This window comes from Gracilinanus agilis, chromosome 1 (genome assembly GCF_016433145.1).
Source record: "Gracilinanus agilis isolate LMUSP501 chromosome 1, AgileGrace, whole genome shotgun sequence".
NCBI lineage: Eukaryota > Metazoa > Chordata > Mammalia > Didelphimorphia > Didelphidae > Gracilinanus > Gracilinanus agilis.
In genome coordinates, this window is record NC_058130.1 from 614,436,166 (window position 1) to 614,454,910 (window position 18,745).

Here is an 18,745-nt window from a genome sequence, read left to right on the forward strand (position 1 = left end):
CTTCTTGCATTTCCAAACAGTCAAGGAAGCTAGTGGATGGGGCAGGGAGGAGGAATTGGGCAAGGGCAAAGGATGCAGCCAAAAATAGGGCCACTCTCTGCCAACACACGCTGTAGTCACCCATTTAAAGATGTCTTTACGTGTGCACAAAACAGGAAAAAGGGGGCTCTTTTCTTCCAGGTCTTTATACACCGATAAGAATCATCACTGTGAGTACAATCTTGAAACTCAAGGGTAACACATATTATAGGTAACTTCATCTTTGAGGGATTATTCTCACGACCCAAGGTGTTATAAATCCCCGGAGTTATGATGTTCTAGTTTACAGCACCTTGACGCCAGGCAATCAAGACAGCTGAAATTACACACCTGGGCCACAGCCAAGGATTCTTTCGCACAAGACAAAACTCCAGTTTTGGGGGGAGTTGGGGGTGGGATGATTCAGGAGAGGAGGAAAGGGATGGGAGACAATCTGCCTCAGATATTTGATACTGTGCTATGCCTCCCCACCACCAGCTCAGGTATCCAAAGCCAAGGCTTCTTCTTCCCAGGCTCCAGCCTTCTAGGAACCTAAGAGTAGATCAGAGTGTGCTAATGTAGAAGTCTGACCTACGATTTCCAGGTCGCTCCTGGATTTCTCCACCAACAGAATTTGGGGGCACAGAACTGTGGCCAAATTACCCTGTGTCCAGTGCTATGGGTTCCACTCCCCATTCCCCAGCTAAGGCAGCCCATTCTCATATCATTCCATTGTAGACATAAATAGAGAAAAACCCTCCAAGGTCAGATAATCCAGTGGTGTCAATTACAAATAGAAACAGATCCCTGTGGGTAGCATATTGACTTAAAAAACTACAAATTAAAATTATCTAAATTGTGTTGAAATGTTATATATTTTTATGTATTTTTGTACATGCATTATATATATTTTATTTATTAAAAAACCACAAATTAACATTATCTAAGTGTTGAAATTTTATACATTTTTATGTATTTTTGTACATGCATTATATATATTTTTTACTTATTCTGCATTTTTATGCATTTTTTAGTTTCCCAAATCCATTTTAATCTGGTTCCAGATGACGTACATATGTAGTATAAATTCTAATGCATTTTGTACATGTATTATGTATTTTGTTAATCATTTTCCACTTTCATTTTAATCTGGAACCAGATTACATACATATGTGTTATGAATTTTTATAAAAGTATTATGTATTACATATCAGTTATGCACATCATATAAATATATATATGTGCATATCCACATATATGTACATGCATACATATATGCATACATAATTACTTATCATTATGTAATCCTTTCCCAATTCCATTTTAATCTGGTTCTAGAAGTCTAGAGACTGCTTGTGGCCTGCAGGCAAGGGTTTGACATTTATAACAATTTTTAAAAATTGCAGAGAAAGTGACTTGCCCTAGGTCTTACAAGTAGCAAGAAGAGCCAATATGAATCCAGTTTCTTTGACTCTAAATCCAGCACTCTATCGTCTGTGCTCTGCTACTTCTGAGCATCTAATTGGATTAGCCCAGATTTTGTCACAGAAGCTGGCTTCTGCTTATTTACAGGTTCCGTTAAGTTTTTAGTTTTGATTTTGGTAACCCTACATCTTTCTGTTTAATAGCATTTCTGAGCACCTTATTAAAAAAATCAGCTTGACCTTGGGAAAAGTAAGGAGAAATTATTTTACATAATATACAATTCAATATCAATTTTCCACATGCCCATCTAAAATTAAAATGTATATGATATATGGATATATGTATACATGTATATATGATATACGTATACATCAATATAGTGTATATATAAGAATACATAACCGGTGAACATGTTAAAAAAAATACTCAGTATCACCTGCTTTCTCTTTCAAGTCTACATCTTTCCTGCCTATGAATTTTTTACATTTCTCTATCAGCTCTTTCCAATTGATGTCCTTAGTGTCCTTTTCTGATAAAATATCATAAACAGCCCTTTGACACTCCACTTTCCAAGGTTTAGCACCAAAAGACTTTGCCCTTCTTCAAGGAAGCCCATAACTATTCTGGTTCCTACAATCTGCAACTATTTGATTTCTCTTTTGTGCTTGGTAGAGACATTGTACTTTTCCACTGATGGCTTTTTGGAAGTATGGAAATGTTACTTGCCAAACTAAGGGAGAAAAAAAATGAAGCAACCAAGAAGGAATATTTTTAAAATATGACATTGGCTCATACCTCAATGCCCTTTGTACATATAATGCTCATTCTTACCTCTATGACTTCATATTCTATTCCTCATGCCTGAAACATCATTTCCTCCTTTTTCACCTAAGTCTTAGTCATCCTTCAAAGCCCCATGAAAGTCTCAATTTTTCTATGAAGCCTTTCTTAGTGTCCAGTCCACATGATCTCCAGATATGGAAAATAGCCAGTGCAGAGGCATAGACAATGAAGATGGAGGGTCCTGTTGGAGAAATTGCAAGTAAGGCATTGTTATTGGAATGTAGAATTTATGAAGAAGAGTAAAGTGTTAAGACTGAAAAATTGGGAAGAAGCTAGGTTACAAAAAGCTTTAAATGTCAAACAAAGGAGTCTATATTTGATGAAGCAATAAGCAATCTAAGAAGCTCACTGAGCAGAAGGATGACATACTCAGACCTTTTCTTCAGAAAAACCACATTAGCAGCTGAATATAAAATGGATTGATGTGGGCAAGACTTGAAGCAGGGAGACCAACCAAAAAACTATTACAAATAGTCTGCATGAGAGGTGATGAGGGGCTGAACTATGATTATGGTTGTGTGAGTAAAAAGAAAGATACACAAATGAGAAATGTGGTTAATGTAGAAATAACAAGCTAGGACAATGGGTTGGATATGTGTGATGGGTAAGAGTGCAAAGAGAATGACACCAAGGTTGTGGGTCTGTATAACTAAAAGGATGGTGATGACCACAGTTGTAATTAGAGAAACTGAGAAGAAGGGAAGGTTTGGAGAAAGATAGTTAAGTTCTATTCTGGACATGCTGAATTTGAGATGTCTATGACATATATAAGAGGTGATTGGTGATATGAGCCTGGGGCTCAGAAGAAAGACTAGGGCTAGATATATGGATCTGGGAATCATCTATATGAGAAGAGAATTAAAACCATCACACTAATGAGAAAACCAAGTGAGATGGAATACAAATGGGGTTCTTTTGTGTCATGGATACATCTGGCATTCTAGGGGAGCCTATCAAACCCTGTTCAGAATAATGTTTTTAAATGTATAAAATAAAATATGTAGGAATTCAAAGGAAACCAATTTAAAAACAAATTAATGGTTGGGTAGAGCCAAAATGGCAGAGAAGAAAAAGCAGGGACTCAGACTCATCTGAGCTCTCGCCAATTCCCCTCCAAACAATAAAACAACACCTCAAAACAAATTCTTGATTAGCTGACCCAACAAAAGATTGGAACGAAACAATTATCCCTCCCATTACAAGTTAGATAGTTACCTTCTTTCTCGTTTGTTTTATTCATATTTTCAGCTTTTTGTTTTCTTTTGTTGTTGTTGTTGTTGTTGTTGTTGTTGTTTGCCTATGGACTATAAGCTTGTGGAGTCTCTCTGCTCTGCTGGTTTACTGGATTAGGTAGATTGTGTTATTCTATCCTGGGGGTAAGCCTTCAAAAGTTTCTCTCCTCTGAGGTGTTCTTTGTAAGTGTAACCCTCACCTTGGGGTGTTTGCACTGCCTCTGTAGAGGCTTGAGAGCACCCAGCACACTATGGACCTCTGAACCTCACTTCCAGGGTCTGGTGCTTTAAGAGGTGAGTCTGAGGTGCTCCTCTGTTGCTGTGGTCCAAAACCCAGGATCCTATAGTTGCCCACACCCTGATTCTGAGTCTTCTGTAGGCAGAAGGTAGGCAGGGGGGTTGGGCAGCCTGAATTTTTCCCCATGCAGTTTTGCTTCCAGTCCCCCTCCTTTTGTGGAGTAGTTTCAGGCTTTTGCTGCTACTCTGCCACCATCTTTCTCTGCCTCACTATAACCCAGAACAACTTAGAAGGTCAACTAGAAAGATCTCTTTCACTGAGGTGAGAGCAGATCACAGTTCATTATAGGCAGTGAGCTGGCAAACTAGCATAGGCCTTGGGGGCAACTGAATTATTGGCTTTAGTAACCAGGTTTGAAAACTGGTCAGAAGGAGATTATAGGAAATTCTTGCCAGGCCTGGGTACAGGATTCTGTTATGATGTCTACATTCAGGAAATACTAAGATGAGGAGGAACATTAGCACAGCAGAGCTCCCAGATGCAGAAAAGAAGGGAACCAGGACATAGTTTCAGGGCTGAAGACATTGCTTATGGTCACTCACAGATCAAAGGAAAGCCTAGAAAAGCAGTAGCCATACCTCTTTTTAGATCATATTACCTTAGAAGAACTCAAAACTTATAGAGCCCCTAAACTACTTCTGAAAACAGCAGCATAAAAAAAAATCTGATGCTTAGGACATTATAGTCTCCACTCTACTCCACTAATGAGCAGAAGCAACATTAACATAAAGTTAAAGGTAAATAAATAGGCTGGAAAAATAAACAAGAAAATAACTTGATTGTAGAAAGTTATTCTGGTGAAAGGGAAGATCAAAACACAAACTCAAAAGAGAACAATGTCAAAACAAAAATATGAATTGGTCTTAGTCCCAACAAGAATTCCTGAAAAAATTCAAAAAGGATTTTAAAAATCAAAAAAGCAAAGAAAATTGGGTAAAGAAATGAGAACAATACAAGAGAATCATGAAAAAATAGACCACAGCTTGGTAAAGGAAGAATAAAAAATATAGAAAAGGAAGTACAGAAATTCACTGAAGAAAAGAACTCTTAAAAACAGAATTGGCCAAATGGAAAAGGAGGTACAAAAGCTGAAGAAAATAATTTCTTCAAAATTAGAATTGGGCAAATGGAAGCTAACAACTGCATGAGACATTAAGAAATAATCAAATCAAATCAAATGAATGAAAAAAATAGAAGAAAATGTGAAATATCTCATTGGAATAATAACTGACCTGGAAAATAGATCAAAAAGATCATCACAGTGTTACTGGACTGCCTGAAATCCATGATTTTTTTTAAAAAAGCCTAAAGATTACATTTCAATAAATAATTAAAGAAAAATAATTAATGGATTCCAGGCTAAAACCTCGTGGTTGGTAAAGAGGGTTAAGGGATAAGACAGATGAAAAAATTGGCAAAGAAAATTAAAGATTGGTTACATAGAGACAAGGAGGTTTTCCAAAGTCAAAATAGAGCACAAAGGCAACAAGCTTTTTACTGTGGACATATATGTATAACAAAAACAGAAATTGGGCTAAGTAGAGGATAATGACTTTTTCTTAATATCTTTTATTCATTTTCAAATTTATTTGCATGCTAAGCCAGAGAGCATCTTAGAAATATCCTACCCTAAATCAGGGACTTGTCTGGAGCATAAGGCTGTGATTTCTACCCAAATAAGGATTTGGAAAAGAAAATACTAGCCATCGGGGATACTGCCCAACTTTTATTAACAGAATGTGGTGTCTCTGTCTAGCAATACAGTACCTTAAACTACAGTTACCTCTTCTGGAAGCCCTATGTGTGAAAGGTAATTTATATATGATGCTTTAAAAACATTAAAGGGCTCTATAAATTTTAGTTATTGCTATTATACACTATAATTTTGTACTTAATTCTTGCCTGTTTTTCCCCATGTGTCTTGTCTCTGGAAAGAGACAATCTGTATGTATCTTGAAGAAAAAAAGGCATGCTTTATATTTCTTGATATCCCTCAAGAGTGCCTACCACAGTGCTTGAGGGTTCAAGGGAATAGAAAGAAAACAAGATTAGCAGTCCGAAACCACAATTATGGTCATGGCTCTGTTACTTATTAAAGGTGACCTTGGGCAAGTCATCAAACTTTCTTTTATATATATATTTCATTCCCCCACTTACATGTAATAACAATTTTAATATATTTTCCAAAATTATAAAATCCAAATTGTCTCCCTCCTTCCCTAGATGGTAAGTGATTTGATCTCAGTTATACATTTTTAATCATGCAAAACATATTTCCAGATTGGTCATGTCATAAAGAAATACTCATATAAAATGAAAGCCCTCAAAATAAAAATACTCACAATAGAGTGATCAGTTCTTTCTCTGAGGAGAGAAGCATTCTTGTTATAAATCCTTCAGAATTGCCTTAGATTATCATATTGTCAAGAATATCTAAGTCTCACAGTTAATAATAGTACAATATTGTTGTTATTGTGTACAATGTTCTCCTGGTTCTGCTGTTTTCACTCTGCATGAGTTCATGTAGGTCTTTCTAGTTTTTTCTGAACTCATCCTGCTCATGATTTCTCAAAGAATAGTATTCCATCACCATCATATACCAGAATTTGTCAGCCATTCTCTAATTGGTGGGCATCTTATCAATTTCCAGTTATTTGCCACCACAAAAAGAGCTGCTATAAGTATTTTTGTACAAGTCCCCCCCCCCCTTTTATCTCTTTGGAATACAGACAGTAGTGGTATTGCAGGATCAAAGGGTACACACAGTTTTATACTCCTTGGGCATAATTCCAAATTGCTCTCTGGAATGGTTGGATCAGTTCATAACACCATCAGCAACACATTAGCATCCCAATTTTGCCACATCCCCACCAACATTTATCACTTTTCTATCGCATTAGCTAATCTGATAGGTGTGAAGTGGTACCTCAGAGTTGTTTAATTTACATTTCTGTAATTAATAGTGATTTAGAATTTTTTCATGTTATTATAGATTTGAGTTCTTCATCTAAAAACTGCTGGTTAATATCCCTTGACCATTTGTCAATTGGGGAATGATCTTGGATCCTTATAAATTTGACTCACTTCTTTACATATTTCAGAAGTGAGACATTTATCAGTGAAATTTGCTGTAAAATTTCCCCCCTGCCCCAGTTTGTTGTTTCTCTTCTATCTTGGTTACATTTGATTTATTTGTACAAACCCTCTTTATTTTAATACAATCAAAATTATTCATTTTATATCTCATAATGTTTTCTCTCTCTTGTTTGGTCATATGTGGGAGGCCAATAAGAGAAACAGAGTCTTAAACAGATGAACATCTGAGACTCCTCTTTTGACCCCTTTTGTGGTCCTTGTGATTTCTTGTTGAAATGTATTGTGACCTTATTGAAAAGCTTTATGTTCCTATCAAACCTGAATTTAAAGGGTTAACACTTTTAACACAGTAAGGAATGCTGCTGCCTGTTATAGCCAAGGCCAAGATACTCCCCAACTTGGCTTTCTGATAAGAACCTAGTCAAAATTCAGCCTTGGCCTTGGTCTATTCTGAAGCCAATGTTTTGTGTTTTAACTTCTGCGCATCTGCAAAGTTTCGGGGAGGAGGTTCTTTTGTGTGAAATGAGTCTTGAAACATATATAATAAACTCCATGCTCCTGGAGCCAGAGCTGGAAGCATGAAGTAAAAGACATTTCCCTTGTCCTGTCCTTATTTCCTTATCAACTAAACTGTCATCAGATTATCAGAGATGATAAAGAGATCTCCACAGTCATAAATTCTTCCCTTATCCATAGATCTAACAGGTAAACTATTCTATGCTTTCCTAATTTGCTTATGATATTATGTTCTATGTATAAATCATATACCCATTTTGAACTTATCTTGCTGTAGCATGTGGTATAGTAGTCTATATCTAGTTTCTGCTATACTTTTTTTTTTCCAGTTTTCCCAGCGGTTTTTGTCAGATAGTGAATTTTTATTCCAAAAGCTGAGATCTTTGGGTTTATCAAACAGTGGGTTACTATAGTCATTACCTACTATGTGTTGATTTCCTTACACAAGTCCATTGATTCACGATTCTATTTCTTAGCCAGTACCAGGTTGCTTTGATGATTACTGCTTAATAGTACAGTTTGAGATCTGGTGCAACTAGGCTACCTTCCTTTGCATTGCTCTTTTGTTAATTTCCCTGATATTCTTGATCATTTGTTCTTCCAGATGAATTTTGTTATTTTTTTCTAGCTCTATAAAACAGTTTTTGGTAGTTTGATTGGTATGACACTGAATAAGTAAATTAATTTAGGGAGAACTGCCATTTTTTATTATATTGGCTATTTCTGTCCATGAGCAATCATCATTTTTCCAATTACTTAGATCTGACTTTATTAGTGTGAAAAAGCATTTTGTAATTGTGTTCATATAATTCCTGTGTTGTCTTGGCAAGTGGACTACCAGATATTTTATATTGCCTATAGTTATTTTAATTGAAATACCACTTTTTATCTCTTGCTGTTGGACTTTGTTGGTAGTATATAGAAATGCTCATGATTTATGTGGATTTATTTTGTATCCTGCAGCTTCGCTAAAGTTATTAATTATTTTATCTAGCTTTTTTAGTTGATTCTCTAGGATTCTTTCATATCCCATCATAACATCTGCAAGAAGTAATAATTTAGTTTCCTCATTGCCTCAGTTCCTCCTCATTTTTCTGTTTCTTCTTTTTATTGTTATAACTAACATTTCTAGCACAATATTGAATAATAGTGATGATGATGGTCATTCTTGCTTCACCCCTAATCTTATTTGGGAGGCTTCTAGGTTATCTCAATTACAGATACGTGAGGATGGCTTTAGATAGGTACTACTTACCATTTTAAGGAAAGCTCCATTTATTCTTATGCTTCCTAATGTTTTGTAATAGGAATGAGTGTTAGATTATTTCACAAGCTTTTTCTGTATTTATTAATCATGTGGTTTTTATTAGTTTTATTATTGATATGGTTGATTATGCTTATAGAGTTCCTAATATTGATCCAGTCTTGCATTCTTGGTGTAAATCTTATCTTGCCATAGTGAATGATCTTTTTAATTTCTTGCTGTGGTCTCCTTGCTGGTATTTTATTTTAAATTTTTGCATTTTATTCAATAAAGAATTTGTTCTATAATTTTCTTTCTCTGTTTTTGTTTTTCCTGGCTTAGGCTTCAGCACATGTTTGTGATACAAAAGAAATTTGGTAGGACTCCTTTGCATATTTTTCCCAAATAGGTTATATAGTATTGGAAATCATTGTTCTTTAAATATTTACTGGAATTCACTTGTGAATCCATTTGGCTCTGGGGATTATTTTTTAGAAAGCTCATTGATAGCTTGCCCAATTTTTCTGAAAAGGGCTGCCTAAAGTATTCTATTTCCTCTTCTGTTAATCTAGGCAATTTCTACTCTTATAAATATTCATCCATATAATATAATTGGGAAAAAATAGCTCCTAATGTTTGCTTCAATTTCCTCTTCCCTAGTGGAGAATTCATTCTTTTCATTTTTAATACTGGTAATTGGATTTTCTTCTTTTAATCAAATTAATCAATGATCTATCAATTATATTTTATTTTTAATAGCACCACTCCTAGTCTTTTTTATTAGTTCAAATGTTTTCTTGCTTTTAATTTTATTTTAATGTCTCTTTTCATTTTCAGAATTTCCAATTTTGTGTTTAATTGGGGATTTTTAATTTGTTCTTTTTCTACGTTTTTTAGTTGCAGGCACAATTCATTGATCTGCTTTTTCTGCGTCTTTTTAGTTGATATAAGAATTTAGCAAAATAAATTTTTCCCTATGCACCGGTTTCTTTGTATCCCATTAATTTTGACCATATTTTCCCCTGAAAGAATATAGTCAGTTTTATGAATAGGTGATTCTTGCTTTGTAAACCTAGTTCCCTTATCTTTTGGAATATCATATTCCAACTCTTCTGATCCTTCAGTGTAAATGCTGCCAGACCCTATGAAATCCTGACTAGGTCTCCCTAGAATTAAAATATTTCATTCATTTGCAGTATTTTCTCCTTGGTCTGGGAGCTCTTGAACTTGGCTATAACATTCCTGGGAGTCATCACTTGGGGATTTAATGCAGGAGATTATCCATGGATTTTTTTAAGTTCTATTTTATCCTCTTGTTCAAGAATATCAGGGCAATTTTCTTTAATAATTTCTTGTAATTTTTTAATGATAAATTTCAAGTAGTCCAATAATTCTTAGATTGTCTCTCCTGGATCTATTTTCCAAGTCAGCTGTTTTTTCAAGGAGAGGTTTCATGTTTTCTTCTATTTTTTCATTGTTTCAATTTTGTTTTATTGTTTCTTTGTGCCACATGACATCATTAGGTTCTATTTGCCCAATTTTAATTTTTAAAGAATGATTTTCTTCCACAACCTTTCCTTTTCCATTTGGTCCATTCTACTTTTCATGGAACTCTTTACATCATTGGATTGTTTTATCTCTTTTTCCAGTAGTAAATTCTGTTTTTTCAAAAACTCTTTTCTTCATTGGATTTTAATGCCTCTTTTTCCACTTAGCCAATTTTGCTTAAGATGTTATTTTCTCTTGTTTACTCACATTTCTTTTTCCCATTTTTCTTCCACTTTTCTTATTTGATTTTTGAATTCCTTTTTGAGCTCTTCCGGTGTCTGAGACCAATTCCCATTTTTCTTTGAATTTTTTTCACATGGTTGCTTTGCTCTCACTGTTCTCTACTGAATTTGTGCCTTGCTTTTCTTTGTCTTCATAAAAATGTTCTATGTTAGATATTTCTTTCACAATTTGCTCATTTTCCTAGCCTTTTTTTTTTTGTCTATGGACAGGGATTCTGAAACTGCTGATTCTGTCTCCTTTGCTGATGGCTTACAGACTTTGGAGAACTGTGAGCTATTTTGCCCTAGGGCTTGGTGCTTCACCACAAGGCAAGCTTGAAAGGGCCAACCTCTATGGACTTTGGGGCCTCACTGCAGACTGGTACCAGGGCTTGGGACTTCAAAGGGTGGGTGTGGGGTGCTCTGTTATTGGCTTAGGCAGAGTCCTGGGATCCCAAAGTTGGCTTGTGCTCAGATTCGGAACCTGGTGTAGTAGGTGGGAGGTGTTTGGCCTGCATTCCTTTGTGTGCACATTTATTTCCAGTTTCCCCTCATGAAATCATGAAAATCAATTCTCTTTGCCTAATTTCCTAGTTGTTTTCAAAGGAGAGCCCCCTCACTCCATTTCCTTGTTGGTTCTGTGACTTCCATTGTTTTGAAGCATTATTTTAAAGTTGATTTGGAAAGATTTTTGAGTGGCTCCAGCTTTCTCTACTACTAAGCTGCAATCTTGGTTCCACTCCCAGAAAATCCATAAATTTTTATATGTTGTCTCATTGTTTTCATTCTCTTCAGTGAAATTACTGCTTGTTTCTATGATTTGTTTTTGACTTACCTATTCTTTAGATTATTTAGTTTTCAATTAAATTTTTTACTTGTCTTGCCATGGCCCCTTATTGATCACAATTTTATTGAATAATGATCTGAAAAGGATATATTCATTATTTTTGTTTTTCTGCATTTGGTTGTAAGGTTTTTATGCCCTAAAACATGGTCAATTTTTGTATAAATGTCATGTACCCTTGGGAAGAAGGCATATTCCTTTCTAATCCCATTGAATTTTTCTCTTGAGATCTGTTCAATTTGTCTTTTCCAAAATTTTATTCACCTCCTTAATTTCTTTATTGTTTATTTTTTAGGCTGACATAATTCCAAGAGAGGAAGTTGAGGTTGTATAGTTTTACTATCTATTTCCTACTAAAGGTCATTTACTTTCTCCTTCCAAATTTTGGATGCTATGCCACTTGGTACATATATAGTTAGTATTTTCATTACTTCATCGTGTATGGTACCTATTATCAGGATGTAGTTTCATTACTTATCTCTTTTATTTATATCTATTTTTGCTTTAGTTTTGTCTGAGATCATGACTGTTACCCTTTTTTTTTACTTTAGCTAACGCATAATAAATTCTGCTTTAATCCATTACCTTTACTCTGTGTGTGTCTCACTACTTTAAATGTATTTCTTATAATCAATATATAATAGGATTCTGTTTTTTACCCATTCTGCTATTTGCTTCTTTTTTATGAGTGAATGCGTTTCATCAATATTTATAATTATGATTGCTGTGTCTTCTCCTCCATCCTTTTTTTCCTCTTTTGATCCTACTCTTTCTTTTTTCACTATGTCCTTCTTCACAACTGCTTTGCTTCTGACTACCACCTCCCTCAAATTGGCATCCCTTCAATTAGCACCCCCCTTACTTATTTCCCTCCAATTTCCTTATAGAGTAAGATAAATTTCTTTACCCAACTGAGTATGAATATTATTCCCTCTCTGAGACAATTTCAATGAGAGTAATGTTTAAGCATTGCCTGTCAACAACCTCATCCTCTCCTCCACTCTAATAGCTTTTTTTGTGTCTCTTCAGGTGAGACAATTTACCTCCACTCTACCTTTCCCTTCCCTCTTCTCACAGTGCAAACTTCTTTTTCACCCCTTGATTTTTTTTCCTTTGGATATCATTTCGTCATAGTCAACTTATTCCCCTTATCCTCTTTCTATGTGTAATCCTTCCAATTGCCCTAATAATGATAAAATTCTTAAGAGTTACAAGTATCATCTTCCCATAAAGGAACAGTTTTACCTTAATGAATTCATTAAGTTTTCCCTTTCTTGTTTACCTTTTTATTTTGTTTTTTGAGACTTTTATATGAACATCAAATTTTCTGTTTGTGAATGGTCTTTTCATTAGTAATCTTTGGAAATCCTCTATTTCATTAAATAAAAATTTTCCCCCTGAAAAAATATACTCAGTTGTGTTGGATAGGTGGTTCTTGGTTGTAAACCTAGGTCCTTTTCCTTCCAGAACGTTGTATTCCAAGCCCTTTGATCCTTTCACGTAGAAGCTACTAAGTCCTGTATAATCCTGACTATGGTTCCATGATATATGAATAGGTTTTTTCTGGCTACTTGCACTATTTTCTCATTGGCCAGAACTCTGGAATTTAGCTATAATATTCCTGGGAGCTTTCTTTTGGGGATTTCTTTCAGGAAGTGATAGATGGATTCTCTCAATTTCTATTTTACTCTCTTGTTCAAAGATCTCAGTGTAATTTTCTTTGATAATTTCTTATAATATGATGTCTAGGCCTTTTTTCTTTATCTTTCAAGTAGTCCAATAATTCTTAAATTATCTATCCTAGATCTATTTTACAGATCAATTACTTTTCCAGTGAGATATTTCTTTTTTTTCTATTTTTAATTTTTAAAAATTTTATTTTATTGCTTCTTGATGTCTCACGAAGACATTAGCTTCCACATGTCCAATTATAACTTTAAAGAAATTGTTTTCTTCAGTAAGCTTTGGAACTTCATTTTCCATTTGGCCAATTCTATTTGTTAAGAAATTCTTTTCTTCACTGGATTTTTGCACCTATTTCCATTTGGTGGCCAATTCTGCCTTTTAAGATGTTAATTTCTTCTTGCATCACTTTCATTTTTTTCCCTATTTTCCCTCTGCCTCTCTTGTTTTTTTAATCTTTTTTTAACTCTTCCAGAGTCTAAGACCAATTTCCATTTTTCTTTGAAGTTTTGCATGTAGCTGCTTTGATGTTATTGCCCCCTTCTGAATTTGTGCCTTGATCTTTGTTGTCTCCATAATATTTTTATCATTAGGTGGTTTTTTAAAAATGTTTACTCATTTTCCCAACCTTTTTCTTGACTTTTATTTTTATGATAAGGTGGTCTATATTCCCAGGGTAGAGGGGTAACTTCTTAACTTCAGTATTTTCTTTCTGCTACCCAAAGATCTATTTCTGAGTGTCTACAAGTTCTTCTAACACTGTATGATTGTCTCCTGGCTGAGAGCTCTGGAAGTAATCAAAATAAGAGCCTGGACTCCATATTATAAGAAATCATTAGGGAAAACTGATTTGATATCCTCAAACAGGTGAAAATTAGAAATTGAGAGAATCTATAAATCACCTCCTGAAAGAGGTTATATTATAGCCAAATTCCAGAATTACCAGGCCAAGAAGAAAACACTACAAGCAGATAGAAGGAAACAATACAAATATCACAGAGCCACAGTCAGAATTAATGTAAAAGATTTTACATTAAAGGCCTGGGAGGCAAAGAATATGGTACTCAAAAAAGCAAAGGACCTAGGACTACAACTAAAATGACATACCCAGCAAAACTGATCATAATCCTCCAGGAGAAAAAAAATAATGTTCAATGAAATAAAGGAAAGGAATTCTTGCCTAAAAAACACTGATGAGCAAATATGATACTCAAGAGAAGCATAAAAAGGTAAAGTGAATATTTAGGGGTTTTGATAAGGATGAATTGTGTATATTCATACCTGGGAAGATGATAATTGAAATAATAGGAAATAGAATTCTTAAACAATCCCATCACAGAAAAAGAAATTTAACAAATGGTCACAGAACTCCCTAAGAAAAAGGCTTCAGGACCAGATGGATTCACAAGTAAATTTTACCAAAGAACAACTAATTCCAGTACTACATAACCTGTTTAGAAAAAAAGGAGAAGAGGGAATTCTTCCAAACTCTTTTTATGATACAAATATGGCATTGATATACTAAAAGTAGGAGAAATGAAAGAGAGAAAGAAAACTATAACCCAATCTCCCTAATGAACACTAATGCAAAAAATTTAAATAAAATTTTAGCAAGGAGATTACATTTTATCATTAGAATCATACACCTCAATCTAGTGGGTTTTATACCAGAAATGCAGAGATGGTTCAATCTTAGGAAAACCTTCAGCATAATTGATCATATCAATAATAATATCAACAGAAATCACATGATTATTTCAATAGATGCAAAAAAGTTATTTGACAAAATATGCCACTACCATATAAAAATATTAAAAAATATTGGAATAAAAGGAACCTTCCTTAAAGAGAAAAATGACATCTAACACCATCAGCAAGCATTATCTGTAATGAGGCTAAACTAAGACACTCTATCACAACTATTACTTAATATTGTACTAGAAATGCTTGCTACAGTAATAAGAGCAGAAAAAGAAACTGAAGGAATTAGAATGAGCAAGGAAGAACCAAAGTTATCAGTCTTTGCAAATGATATGATTATATACCTATAGAACCCTAGAGAATAAACAAAAAAATAATAAAAATAATTAACAACTTCAGCAAAGTCACAGTATACAAAATAAACCCACATAAATTATCAGCGTTTCTATTTACCACCAATAAAATCCAACAAGAGATAGAAAAGAAAATTCCTTTATAAATAACTCTAGGCAATATAAAATACCTGGGGGTATACCTACCAAAAAAACGTAACAACTATGTGAACACAGTTACAAAACACTTCATAAGAATAAAATTGGACCTAAACAACTAGATAAACATTAATTCCTCCATAGATAGGCTGAGCCAATAAAGGAAAAATGACAATCCTGCTTCAATTAATTTATCTAATCAGTGCTATACCAATCAAACTATCCAAAAATTATTTCATAGAACTAGAAAAAATAACAACAAAGTTCATCTGGAAAAACAAAAGGCCAAGAATATCACACAGAAGGAGGCCTAACTGTACCAGATCTCAAAAAATACTACAAAACAACAATCATCAAAGTAATCTGGTCCTGGCTCAGAAATAGATAGGTGGATCAATGGAATAGATCCACACATGGCAGTCAATGTCCATAACAACTTAGTGTTTGATAACCAAAGATCCAAACATTTGGGGAAAGAACTCACTATTTGACAAAAACTTCTGAGATTGGAAAGCAGTATAGCAGAAACTAGGCATGCACCAACATCTCACATCATACCCCAGGATAAAGTCAAAATGGATTTTTGATCTAGAAATAAAAAGTGACACTCTAAACAAATTAGAGAAATGTGGAAAATTTACCTGAGAGACTTATGAATAAGTGAAGTATTTATGACCAAATGACATAGAGAATATTTCAAAAAGTGAAATAAATCATTTTGATTACATTTAATGAAAAAGTTTAAAACCAATACAACCAAGATTAGAAAGGAAATAAGAAATTTGGAGGGAAATCTTATAGCAAGTATCTCTGACAAAAGACTCATCTCTCAAATATACAGAGAGCTGTGTTAAATTTATAAGAACACAAAGCATTCCCTTATTGAGGAATGTTAAGAGATAAGAACGGGCAGTTCTCAAAGGAAAAAATTAAGAAATTAAGACTATCCATCAGCATCTGAAAAAAATGCTCCAAATCACTATTGATTAGAGAAATGCTAAGTAAAACAACTCTGAGATACCACCTCACACCTACCAGATGACTAAGATGTCCAAAAAGGAAAATGATAAATGTTGGTGGAGAATTAGGACACTAATACACTGTTAGTGGAAATCTGAACTGATATATATCATTCTGGATAACAATATGAAACTCTGTTCAAAGTGTCACAAAAGTATGAATTCCCTTTGCCACTGCTGGGTCTATATCCAAAAGAGATAAGAGATAAGGGAAAAGGACCTACCTGTATTCAAATATTTTTAGCAGCTCTTTTTGTGGTAGCAGCAAATTGTGAACTAAGGGGGTGTCCATCACTTGGGGAATGAATAAGTTGTAACAGGATAATATTATGCCATAAAAATGGTGAACAGGATGAGTTCTGAAAGACCTACAAAGACTTACATGAACTGATGCAAGGTGAAGTAAGTAGAACCAAGAGAACAATGTATACAATTACAGAAATACTGTGCAATGACTAACCCATTATCAGAAAGGCAAGTCTCTGAGATAATCACAAGGGACTCATAATGAAAATGTAATCCACAGCGAAAGAAGAAACTTTTGGAGTCTGAGAGTGGATCACAGAATGACATCTTCCACTATATTTCCTTCATGAGATTTCTGCTGTCTGAGTGACAGGTGAGATCCATCATGGCAAGAGCAATATGAAAATATATATCACATGAAAGTACAGATATAACTCATATCAGACTATTCATCACCTCAAGGAGATAGGGAGAGGAGGGAAGGAGAAAACTTGAATTCTAAAATGTCAAAAAACAATTATCAAGATTTCTGGGTTAAGATGGAGGCAGAGTAAGAAGCAGCTCTTAACCTCTCCTGACCGTAACACATAAAACTCTTCAAGGGGACATAAAAACAAGTCCAGACGAACGGAGGAACCCCACAACAGGGCACAGCGTGGAAGGTACGTGGAATCGAGGCATTTCCATGCTATAAAGGGGTGAAACAGCTCTCACTAAATCGCGGGCTGAGCAACCAGAGGTAAGAGAGGTGAATGAAGTCCTAGAAAAATTAGATTTAATTGATATGTGGAGAAAAATAAATAGGAACAAAAAGGAATACACCTTCTTTTCAGCTGCACATGGCACATTCATAAAGATTGACCATGTTATAGGGCATAGAATCATTGCAAACAAATGCAAAAGAGCAGAAATAATAAATGTAACCTTCTCAGATCATAATGCAATAAAAATAATAATTAGTAAGGGCACCTGGACAGGAAAATCAAAAACTAATTGGAAATTAAATAATATGATTCTTCAAAACCAATTTGTCAAAGAAGGAATCATAGAAACAATCAACAATTTCATTGAAGAAAATGACAATGATGAGACATCCTACCAAACTCTGTGGGATGCGGCCAAGGCAGTACTCAGGGGGAAATTTATATCCTTGAGTACATATATTAACAAATTAAGGAGGGCAGAGATCAATGAATTGGGCATGCAACTCAAAAAATTAGAAAGTGAGCAAAGTAAAAATCCCCAGATGAAAACTAAATTAGAAATACTAAAAATCAAGGGAGAAATTAATAAAATCAAAAGTAAAAGAACTATTGAATTAATAAATAAGACTAGAAGCTGGTACTTTGAAAAAACAGATAAAATAGACAAAGTACTGGTCAATCTAATAAAAAAAGGAAAGAAGAAAACCAAATTGACAGTATCAAAGATGAAAAGGGAGACCTCACCTCTAATGAAGGGGAAATTAAGGCAATCATTAAAAACTATTTTGCCCAATTATATGGCAATAAATATAACAATTTAGGAGATATGGACGAATACTTACAAAAACATAAACTGCCTAGATTAACAGCAGAAGAAATAGAATACCTAAATAATCCCATATCAGAAAAAGAAATTGAACAAGCCATCAAAGAACTCCCTAAGAAAAAATCGCCAGGGCCTGATGGATTCACAAGTAAATTCTACCAGACATTCAAAGAGCAACTAATGCCAATACTATACAAATTATTTGATATGATAAGCAAAGAAGGAGTCCTACCAAATTCCTTTTATGACACAAATATGGTACTGATTCCAAAGCCAGGGAGATCAAAAACAGAGAAAGAAAACTACAGACCAATCTCCCTAATGAACATAGATGCAAAAATCTTAAATAGAATACTAGCAAAGAGACTCCAGCAAGTAATTAAGAAAATCATTCACCATGATCAGGTGGGATTTATACCAGGAATGCAAGGTTGGTTCAACATTAGGAAAACCATCCACATAATTGACCATATCAACAGTCTAAGAAGCAAAAATCACATGATTATCTCAATAGATGCTGAAAAAGCCTTTGACAAAATACAGCATCCATTCCTATTGAAAACTCTGAAAAGTATAGGAATAGAAGGTCCTTTCCTAAAAATAATAAACAGTATATACCTAAAACCATCAACAAACATCATATGCAATGGGGATAAATTAGAAGCCTTCCCAATAAGATCAGGAGTAAAACAAGGATGCCCATTATCACCTCTATTATTCAACATAGTACTAGGAACACTAGTAGTTGCAATTAGAGAAGAAAAAGAAATTGAAGGTATCAAAATAGGCAA